The sequence below is a fragment of the Taudactylus pleione genome, unplaced genomic scaffold, assembly GCF_031769625.1.
Source record: "Taudactylus pleione unplaced genomic scaffold, aTauple2 ptg000430l, whole genome shotgun sequence".
In the NCBI taxonomy this organism is placed as follows: Eukaryota; Metazoa; Chordata; class Amphibia; order Anura; family Myobatrachidae; genus Taudactylus; species Taudactylus pleione.
This window is the reverse complement of record NW_028284832.1, coordinates 525,486-535,996: the sequence shown is the minus strand read 5'-3', so window position 1 is coordinate 535,996 and position 10,511 is coordinate 525,486. Positions and strand designations below refer to the sequence as shown.

At 42.8% G+C, this 10,511-nt stretch overlaps 1 protein-coding gene across 1 annotated transcript in view; it reads left to right on the top strand.

Annotated features, from left to right (window-relative positions):
* Positions 1-208: 208 nt before the first annotated feature.
* The window catches only part of CBFA2T3 (CBFA2/RUNX1 partner transcriptional co-repressor 3), a 50,485-nt gene continuing 40,182 nt past the window's right edge, over positions 209-10,511 (top strand). Inside the window, exon 1 of the mRNA XM_088447343.1 lies at positions 209-533. The gene's annotated coding sequence lies outside the window, so the exon portion shown is untranslated. The remainder of the gene's footprint in view (positions 534-10,511) is intronic.

Sequence of the window (10,511 nt, the reverse complement as noted above, 5' to 3'; positions counted from 1 at the left end):
AAGTCTTTCTTACGTTGCTGGGTTTGTGTCAGGAAAGGGTTAACGCAGCAGAGACGTGAGCCGAGCGCCCCCTGCAGGGGATACTAGTTACTGCAACCTTTGCCTCTCAGCTGAGAGGCAGAGGAGCAGCAGCGGCAGTGTGAGGCTGGGAGCCAGCGGAGGAGGAGGCAGCAGCAGCCAGGACAGACGGTACAGCACAGCTAGCGGGACCCCCTGTAACACTACTCCACCGGGACGTACTCAGCTGGGATTGCACTGCAGCGACGCACACACCAAGCACTGGCAGAAAAGTGGCCAGCTATGTAAGCAGTGGCAGCGGGGCAGCTCAGGAGAAAACAGAGCAAGAAGCCCCCGGGAAAGGGATTCCCACCTCCTGTGGCAAGGTGATAGCTTGGGGAGCGAAGCTCTGCAGGGTGGCACAGGCGCTGGGTTGCCACCAGGGAGCCCAGGATGTGACATGGTGCACCCACCTCTCCTTGGAGCAGTCATTGTGCCAAGTGATCAGTAAACTCCAAGTCTCCGACCCTGGGACGGTGAGTGACGGTGGCATCACCTGAGAAAGCCCAGACTGTCTTATACCACTAATCTGTCATACTGGTCTCCCTGGTATGTGCCATATGCAGCCAGGGCCACCTCTCTCCTATTGCTAGTTCATCTTGTTGTGCATGTTTTATTTTAGCCTGATCGCTAAAGTACTGTGCACTAATTATAATATATATTCATGTGTCCACCTATATAGTGCACAAGCATTACAGGTGCTTCTGCATACCACCCAGTGAGCTGACGTTACAATGTATTATATATGTATTATAAGGGTCTGCACTGTGTAGAGAGCACTGGTGCTGAACGATGTCTGGCATATACACTTCCCATGTTACATGACTTCTCCGTGTTACTGTCCCTTTGCAATGCTGTTGGCATTCAGATAGGTGACTTGGCGTGTTGTGCTATACACTGGACTAGACTGCACTTTCTTAGGAAAATATTTATTTATTTATTTGTAAACAACTTGGAATGTTACAGCACAGTCACTAGTTCCTCGTGTAGCTAAAGGCATGTTTTGTTTGTCTTGTGCGGCTACAATGTAACGTTCCACAGCCAGCTGCAAGACCTCGCTAACGCTGTACACAACTAATGTGTAGGGAGAGAGGAGAGAAATCCCATGTGTGGGTAGGATCAGATGCAGATCTCAGAATAGTCATCCCAGGTCCCAGCCACAACAGCCTCCAGAATAAGGAATTATTTCAGAGGAAAGACAGATTTTCCATGTCTGTTTGATGTGTGTGTGTGTGTGTGTGTGTGTGTGTGTGTGTGTGTGTGTGTGTGTGTGTGTGTGTGTGTGTGTGTGTGTGTGTGTGTGTGTGTGTGTGTGTGTGTGTGTGTGTGTGTGTGTGTGTGTGTGTGTGTGTGTGTGTGTGTGTGTGTGTGTGTGTTTCCAGAGCAAGCAAACCAGGGGAGAGTGGATGTAAAACACAGTGGCCGGGATAATTAGCCTGCAGAACTTGCACTCAGATTGCATGTTAAAAAAATAAATAAAAAACACCTAAAAAATAAATAAAAAAACATTAAAATAAAATATATATCTTTTTTATTTTAGTTGTTTTGTGGGGGGGGGGGGGTCCTTGTTGATGACCAGATAGGGAGGTTTTTGCAATGCTGCCACTGTTTAGTAAACTGTCATCTATCTAACAATACACCGTGTAATCTGCTTAGCCCTGCCAGGGTATTGTGTGTGGAGTCTGCCATGGAGCAGAGGCTGAGAGCTCCATGGCACCTGTCTTGGGCGTATTTAAATGCGCAAGGCACATCTATTGACACCTGGGAATCTGCGTGCATTTAAGGACTTGAGTCTTTTTATTTTCATCCTGCATTCATTTTCCCCGAGGGTAGCCAGGGACTGAAACACTGGCTGCTAATTGTATCCAAGGCAGTTATCATCAGTTTGTTTACCTTTATACATGTCCCATGAATGCTTCCATCCAGTTGAACATAACCCACTTGAGTTGGGGGCTTTAATTTTCATAGCCAGGGGTCACAACCTTGTATTGTACTGGTTTATTTGCTAACAAAGTGTACTGGTTTATTTGCTAACAAAGTGTACCAGATAAGGGGTTTTAAATACAGGGGTTAGTGCAACATGGAGATCACCCCATCTAGAAGCTGCCAGTGGATCTGCCAGTCTTGTAATGCTGCCCTTTAGATTGTATTTGAAGAATTAATTTGTGTAATCAGGGTGCAATAACTAAGCTCTCCTCACATTCTTATAATGTATCCAAAGAGGCAGAGCCACATATATGAACCAGTTTATCCCACATGTAATGGGCACAGTTCCAATACTGTACTCTATGCAGTTATATGGTTACGTGAGTTATTGCACAGGACTTGGTACATTGTAATGGAGACATTGTGACATTTAGGGTATGTTACATAATTTAGGGGAACTTGCATCACTTGTCTGTGAAATGTTCAATTGTTCCAAGGCACTGACATATTTTTAAATAACTTAGTTAAATAGATTGTTTTTGTGTAGTCATATTTGTATGACTGTTTATATTATTATTATTATTATTATTATTATTATTACTACATTATTATATTTATTTTACAGTAGTTATGTTATATTTACTCCTACATGTTATTGCTGTGCTGCAGTCATACTAGGCTAGATTATGAAGGGAAACACACTATTTGGACTACTGTGTTTAGGCTTATTCTATTTTGTAGAATGATATGCTGTTGTGGGGCATTTACTGTACATTAATATGGGCAATATAGGGGCAATTCTTTTGACTGTCTATAGTGTACGTTTTCTGATCTGAAAAATAAATGAGTGCTGTTGTGGCATTGTAGTACAGGGGTGTAGCTGTCCCCAAGACTATAGACCCCAGTATTTAATTTCTTTTACAGTGGGACAGTGGTTCTGTCAGTTTTATTCATTCACCTCCACTAAAGCAGGATTTGTTTAGTTGGAGAGCCCACAATTGGGACATATATAATGTAGAGCATATAGAGGGCTTTTTAAATTATTTGATTGAAATAAATTATTTCACATCCTTCCCAGTGGTGAACAAAGAACCCAGTTTGTGGGAACATTGTCTCACTAACTTGTTTGGCCTTCTGGTCCTCTAATTAACCAGGTGGATGAAACGCTGTAGTGACATCACACAGCCAATAGAGAGGCATCAGGAAATGCTCGGCTACAGAACCTATCCAGCCACTCGCAGATGGTGCCCAGTAGGGAGGAATAGGGAATAGGATAAAATATGTCATCTATCAGCTTTACATTTTGCACCTTGTCCTCTAGCATTATATGCATGCATTCATTTGTGTATTACATTCAATTGGAGTTTACTGCTTAAATATACACAATATATTCAGCTTGTCATCTTCCACACTGCATGCGTGGTAATCATTATATCACAGGAGCCCTGCAGGAAGCAGCTAGGTGGCAGCTAAAAATTCCAAATTGGAAAACTGACTCCTGTGGTTTAATCATTTCTGTAGGCTCATTAATATGTACCATTTGTGGCACTTTTATCTCATTTTATTCTAGATTTTCAATTGAATTTATAATATATATGCTATGCATACATACCAAATGTGTAAAATAAATAATGTGTGTACAAATAAAAACACTTTACCTGGCTGATGAATATTAGCGTCACTCAGTTTGATCATTACAACTTTTACCAACATCAGGTTGCCTGAAATAGGACCTAGGTTTCCTGACAATAAATAAATAAATAAGGTCAACATTTGAATATGACAAAAAAAAAAGGGCAATAAATGGCTTATTAAAAATATAACCTCTTCCTGATACCAGTACTACACCCACGGCATGTGCTGCCCAATCGGATGGTGCCTTACTGTCGTCAGTGATTTCATTCCCGCCATGAGGCCCTTTGTCTGTTTCATTTTTGGTACATTCACATTTTGCATAAATAGTGTCAGTAAAATTAATGATTGTCAGTAAAAAATAATGTGGAGTCTACCTGAATATTTGTCTTTTGAGATTATGGGTCTATTCAGCAGGAATGACGATGTTGCCCAAATATTATCGGACGCCATCGTCACAATTTTTTATCAATTATTACATTTTATCGTTGCTATTCAGCATTTTTTTTTATGCAGGGACAGCGGTTGCATTAACACACTGTACTGCAATGTTACAGAATGCATTGTTATCGGTATTCCGGAAACAATTCCTTCTGTTCCTGCTTCTGCACATGCTCAGTCATGCGCTTGCGAATAGTCTCCGTCCCCGCTTTGCGGTGACCGGCCAGGGTAAGGCCAACTAGAGCCTGTCAAAACTGTCCAAATTGATTGACACTTGTACACAGGGTTTATATTTGTCTGTATACATTTATACTTATGTGCTTTTATATTTAACATTTATATATAAATGTTAAATATAAAAGCAGATAAATATCAATGTAGACAGACTAATATAAAGCCTGTGTACACATTGCAATCAATTTAGACAGTTTAGACAGGCTGGAGATGGACGTACACTCAGCGGTCACCGCAAAGCAGTGACGGAGACTGGGGCGGAGTTTCCCGATCCTGCAGGGACTTATGGGAAAATTTCCCTCTGTCCCTGCAGTTTTCGGGATATTTAGGGATTTTCTTTATATAACGCCATTCTGAGATGGCGTTATATAAAGTAAAGATTTTTCAAGTCATTTAATGCATTTTGCTTTGCTGAATGGCTTGCTCCCTACAGTGCGGTACTCTGCGATATGGGAAGTAATGGAGAAGATAACACAATTATCTTCTCTATTAACCCATTGCTGAATAGTAGAGTTACTTAAAAAATGCAGAAATGATAGCTTCCGCATTTTTTATGTTAAAAAAAAAATCATTGCTGAATAGACCTCTAGGGACTGAAACTGTAACAGTTATACTTAACATAAGGTAGATGTGTTAGTGTCTTTTCCATTCTAATTCTACATAATCTAAGTAATACAATATAATAATAATAATAATAATAATAATAATAATAATAATAATAATAATAATAATAAATAAAATGCTGAATAATAATGCAAATACACCTAATATGGAAATTTTCCACAAAATCTGTATTACAGTGTAAGAAAAATATTCAGCTATTTTTTTAATACACAGATCCCCCCTTTAAATCAGATGGCTGTGCCAATGAATCCTGGAAAATCAGTAATATTTGGTGAATATAGAAAAGAACTGAGAATTGATCTGCATGACTAGACCTTCAATCTATTCATTTATCAAAGATAACTGACCAGGTAATACAGAAGAGGAAATATAATTGAAGAGCATGGCATAGCACCCAGCAGCTGGGACTAAAGTAGTCACTACTGTATTAGGATGGCGGGACAGTCCCATAATAGCTGCATTTTTATCAGGATGTATATAGATGCTAAAATGTAACATACAATAATTAAAGCGCTACTACTTTATTTTGTACATCTCTCATGTAAATAACACATAATCAAAATCTATTTTCTGTCATAGAGATAGATGTATGAAGGACTTAATTTTGACATAACATCAAATAATCTTATACACACACATTCCGCAGCACATATCCTAACCCACTGCTCCATGCTCCTTCCCCACTATCTACCCCATATGTGTCGCCCCTGTCTGTCTGCCCCTCCCCTTTAGAATGTAAGCTCTCACGAGCAGGGCCCTCGTCTCTCACGTGCTTCTCCTCCCCCTACTAATAGTATAATTTACTCCTAACTCCCCACTACAGCACCTAACACCTTGTTGCTCATGTCCTGCTGCTTGTGTTATGCAGCTATGTGTATAAACCATGTCCTTGTCCTATATTGTTTTGTATTACTATTAACTGTTTTTCTTGTGTGCTCATTTATGTACTGTGTAAGGCGTTGCGGAACCTTTGTGGCGCCATATAAATAAAGGATAATAATAATAAATATATATATATATATATATATATATATATAAATAAATGTGCAAAGGTGCAGCACTCTCAATAAGAAATCCAAACAACACCAATGTGTAATAATCAACGTTTCAGTAGTTTATGTACTACTATCTATCCTGAAGATAGTAGATAAAGTGCTGAAACATTGATTATTACACGTTGGTGTTGTTATATCTTACTACTGGGAGGGGACCTCTGGAAGTTATATTTGTTGTTGGGAGTGCCGGACCCTTTGCAATTTATAAATATATATATATAAAATAGGTGGCTAAAGTAAAAAATTAGAAATATAAATACTGACAAACATCCAGTGGTTCTGACACAAATGAAAAGGTGTAAAGGTGCATACACACGGTCAGATGTAACAGGACGATAAGAACGATAACGATATCGATATATATCGTTATCGATCATATCCTGTTTTTGGGCCCCTTCCAACCCACAAACGATGGTCGATGCGCAGGCACAGATGGTCGATATCGGCCAGGTTAGCCTGGTTACTGTAGGGATCCACAGTCGTTGTTCGCAGGTCGTTATAGACGTTTGGGGTTTGGTGCATGTGCTTGATGTTCGATATCTGATCGTTGTCTGATCACTCCGTGTGTACGGGCCATCAGATATGAAATAAGTAGCAATCTACAGGACAAGGATGGCGCGTCTCGGCTGAACAGTCAGTGGGATACAGTACTTTTACTGACAGTTTTTTATTTTTTATTAATTTTCTGGTGGCCAAACATTTTTCTCCCTGTTTATTGGCTGCGCATTTACTGACAGCTGCTGCTCGTTCTCATTCCACGTTAAGGTATTGCTGCTGTCCAATGGCCATCAAAATGACTAATGCCGTTCTCAGCAAAGACAAACCAATCCATACCCAAGAGAAAGAGCTGAACGCGTGCCCTTTGCACCAGACAGTTTTAGATTTTATGGCTGATGTTGTGTGAAAGTGAGTAACATTGTAAGCACAATAATAGGACTCAGACTTAACACATCCCAAACCTCCCCCTCCCCTCCAATACCCAATGCAAGGGAAGAGCCTCGCTCAACTGTTCAACAGCTTCTAACAGTGTGTGGCTCCAGCTGAAGGCAGCAGCGCTCCATCTCCCACTTCCACCCGGCCCTCCGAGTGTTCTGTCACCCTTCTGTCACAGTACATCTAGCAACCGTCACTTTCTTCTTTCCACGCGTCTGAAATCAAACGCGACCATCTGGTTATACACAAGCTGAGCACAGCAGCGTGTAATATACTACATCCACCACTCTATAAATAAAAAATACGTCTATAATCAATCAGTGCAGCTGGGCCTGTTTAATAAACAGGAACCGAGGATCGTTCTTCACTTATTTCTCCCACCTTGGCCCAGTAACGTTTTCCTTCCCTTTAAGTTCTCTCCGAGGTGGCGCTGTGCCATGTACACACCGTGATACCGAGCAGTGCCAGCCCTTCTGTTCTTGGGCAAACAGTGTGGAAGCTGGGGGACTGCCATCCCCGCACCCAGCACGGAGAGATACCTCACCCCCTTCACTGCGTCAGTCTAGACTATGCCAAGTAACTGACAGTATTTGCAAAACCTGTTCTGTCATTGGTAACATTGCAAGGTCTTGTTTTTGGGATTCAAATGAGATTTTGAGAAACTGATAACTTCACGCTGTGCTTAGTGTGATTGCTGTTCGGGGGTGGGTTGGAGCCGTCAGCTCTTTAGCTGTTGCAGAACTACATCTCCCAAGAGGTTGCAACTAGAATGTTGATAGTTGCCTATCTCTGGTTGAAACAGGGACATGCAGTCAGTGTAGGCAGAGCCTCCCTGTCATGCTCCTGAGATTTAATGTCAAAATGATTAGAATAATATAAAAGAAGATATTTATAACTTATGAACATCTTCTTTGTTTATTGTAATCATTTTTATAGTTAACACTCACCAGCTTTGTGGAGCTCCCTGGGACTGAGATGAGGCAGCAACAGCTCAGCCTCGCTTCTGTATAGTCAGACACTGCTTGCAGAGCTGGGGGCGGGGCCAGACCACGGGCAGTAAGCTGCACAGAAAGAGAGCTAATAGAGGCACACCTCTGAGTATGGGGGCGTGCCTTGAGCACTGATGGACACCTTGGATGTATCATGTGACCAGGAAGTGCACTACAGTGTTTACAGATGAAGTTCAGCCAGCAGCAGCTAGAGAAGAGACAGTGATGCAAGTAGGAGAAGCAATGGACACTGAAGCTTAGTGTAGTGAGGGGAGAGTTACAGTGAGTAGGTGTAGAGACAGGCTCCCAGCACTCAGACCCATCTCCATGTGTGCCTCCCCAGCCACTGACCTCACCGCACGTCAGTGGGTTTAAAGCGTTATCATCAGCCGCAGTAGGATGATACAATAGCGTTCTCCAATATGGCCCAAGTCACTCAGGGCGCCATGGTCTCCTCCCAGCTATTTCTACTTGTTTTCCAGCTTCTGCATCTTGAGCTGAATTAACTAGTCGGCATTGAAAGTATTTGCTTATTTATGTTAAGGAAAGCATAGGCAATTGAAACTGGAAAATAAATAGTAGTATTGGGGTAGACCATTGTGTACTGGGCAAAGTACAGCCTTTGACCTATGGGCCTGATTCAGAGCCGGACGCTATTTGCGCTCGCTCGTTCAGAAAAAGGGGCCGGATATTTAAATTGAGCGCTCACTCTTTGCGGTCTGTTGACGCCTCTATGTCTGAGCGAGCGAACGAAACATGCGCTCGCTATTTTGTAAAGACGCCCCCTGGCCGCTCGAATCGTACTTCATCTCCGCTATTTATTTGATTAATTGAGTACATCGAAAGGCGTCTGAACTGCTCGCAGTGCTTGTGGTTGGATTTTCCTACCGCAATCATGCGAACAGTTCAGGCTAAGAAACAACCAAGTGACGTGGTTGGTGACGCTGCTTTGTTAATTATGCACACCCTTAAAACGCCCGTTTTGACCGTTTGGCACGCCTGCGTTCGGATCACCACTCCCCATTTTCAAGCACCTTCCCCTGTTATCACCCACAAACGCCTCATCCTGTCACTCAAATTAGCAGGCACACGCTATTTTGCGAGCGCTCGATTTCCGACCGCACTGATTGGTTGGCGCATGCGCATTATGACCCATACGCATGCGCAGATGTGCGAACATCGCTCGGAGCGAACGAGTGGCCGCTTACGAGCGGCTCTGAATCAGGCCCTATGTTCCAAGCTAATGGCTTCTGGGCCTCATTCTGAGTTGCATGAAAGTCCGAATACAACCGTATCTCCCGATTATTAGCAAACTGTGTCTGCATCACACATACGACATGCACAAGTTAGATCTGCTACGAGTAGTTCTCACCGATGACTGAATGGGCATTACTGGCTGGCAGTTGAGTGGCAACAGAGAGTTCTCATGTAAGCTAAGCGCCCTATTGGCGTGTATCCAGAGACACGACCTATCCTGAGCTGAGCGTACGCAGAATGCAAACCATTGTCAGTCACATCTTCTGCACCATGCATGGAGTAGGTGTAAGAGCCATTACTGGTGATGACGGCCAGGGGGATGGGGGCCCTGCTGTCACACTGTAATGTATGACAGGTGCATATATGCCTAGGGCTTCCGATTTCTGGAGGCGTCCGGAATGGTGACTGCACTGCGCCCATTTTGATCTGACTCGTGTTGAGCGCCAACACTGGTCAGATTCTGTTGTTAGGATTGCAGCTGGCGTCGGGTCCGCACACCAGAGCAATATGGGGTCAGTTTGGCACAAAATGTTCTACTTTCCTGACTAAATTGCTCAATGTGGACAAGTCCAAGCAGTCAGGCAGCCACGGTTATGACCATTGGTACTATTTGAGGAGAGGGTTTCCATGTGCAATGTCAGAGGACTTTAATCGTTATCGGATTCATTTATCTTGCTGTCTTCCTTCTGAGTCTTTCATCATGTCCTTCTATTATCTGGAAAGAGTTGTTCACTTTTTGTTCCCCCCCCTTAGGTACAAAACCCAGCAAAGCAGCTCAGTGCAATTGATGCAAATGTAACAGCAGAGCAGTCATGTGATATAACCAAGGGCAGTTCAAATGAATAATCGCACAGCAGGAAGCAAGGACTATAATACAATGTATTTAGTGAAGATTGCAGAGGCATTTACAAACTAATAAATGTAATATGTCTTTAGATGAAAAACTCATTCAAGATTTTGTGGTCTTGCCAGTGAGAAGTGTAAGAAATATATGTGTACAGGCCGCAGAGAGGGATTTCCGGTCCTATAGACTGTAAGTTTGTGAGCAGCGCCCTCTTACCACTTTGTCTGTCTGTTAATTCCCGGTCTTGTTTAATGACTGTGTCTGCATCCAAATGTAAAGTGCTACATAGTATGTGGGCGCTACTTCATTAAATGTTTGGCCAGGGGCAGTTTAAGAGAGGCTGCACACAGGCCCCCTCCTCTCCAGCAGAGCAGTAGACTGCCAGAGTCTACTGCGCATGCGCTGGTCTTCGCGAATATGGCGCCAGCAATATGTTCCCAGAGACTTCTCTACTGCACATGTGCAAACCTCCGGCAAAATAGTCGCCGCGCTATCTTCCCGGTGATTACTGTCTGCAGC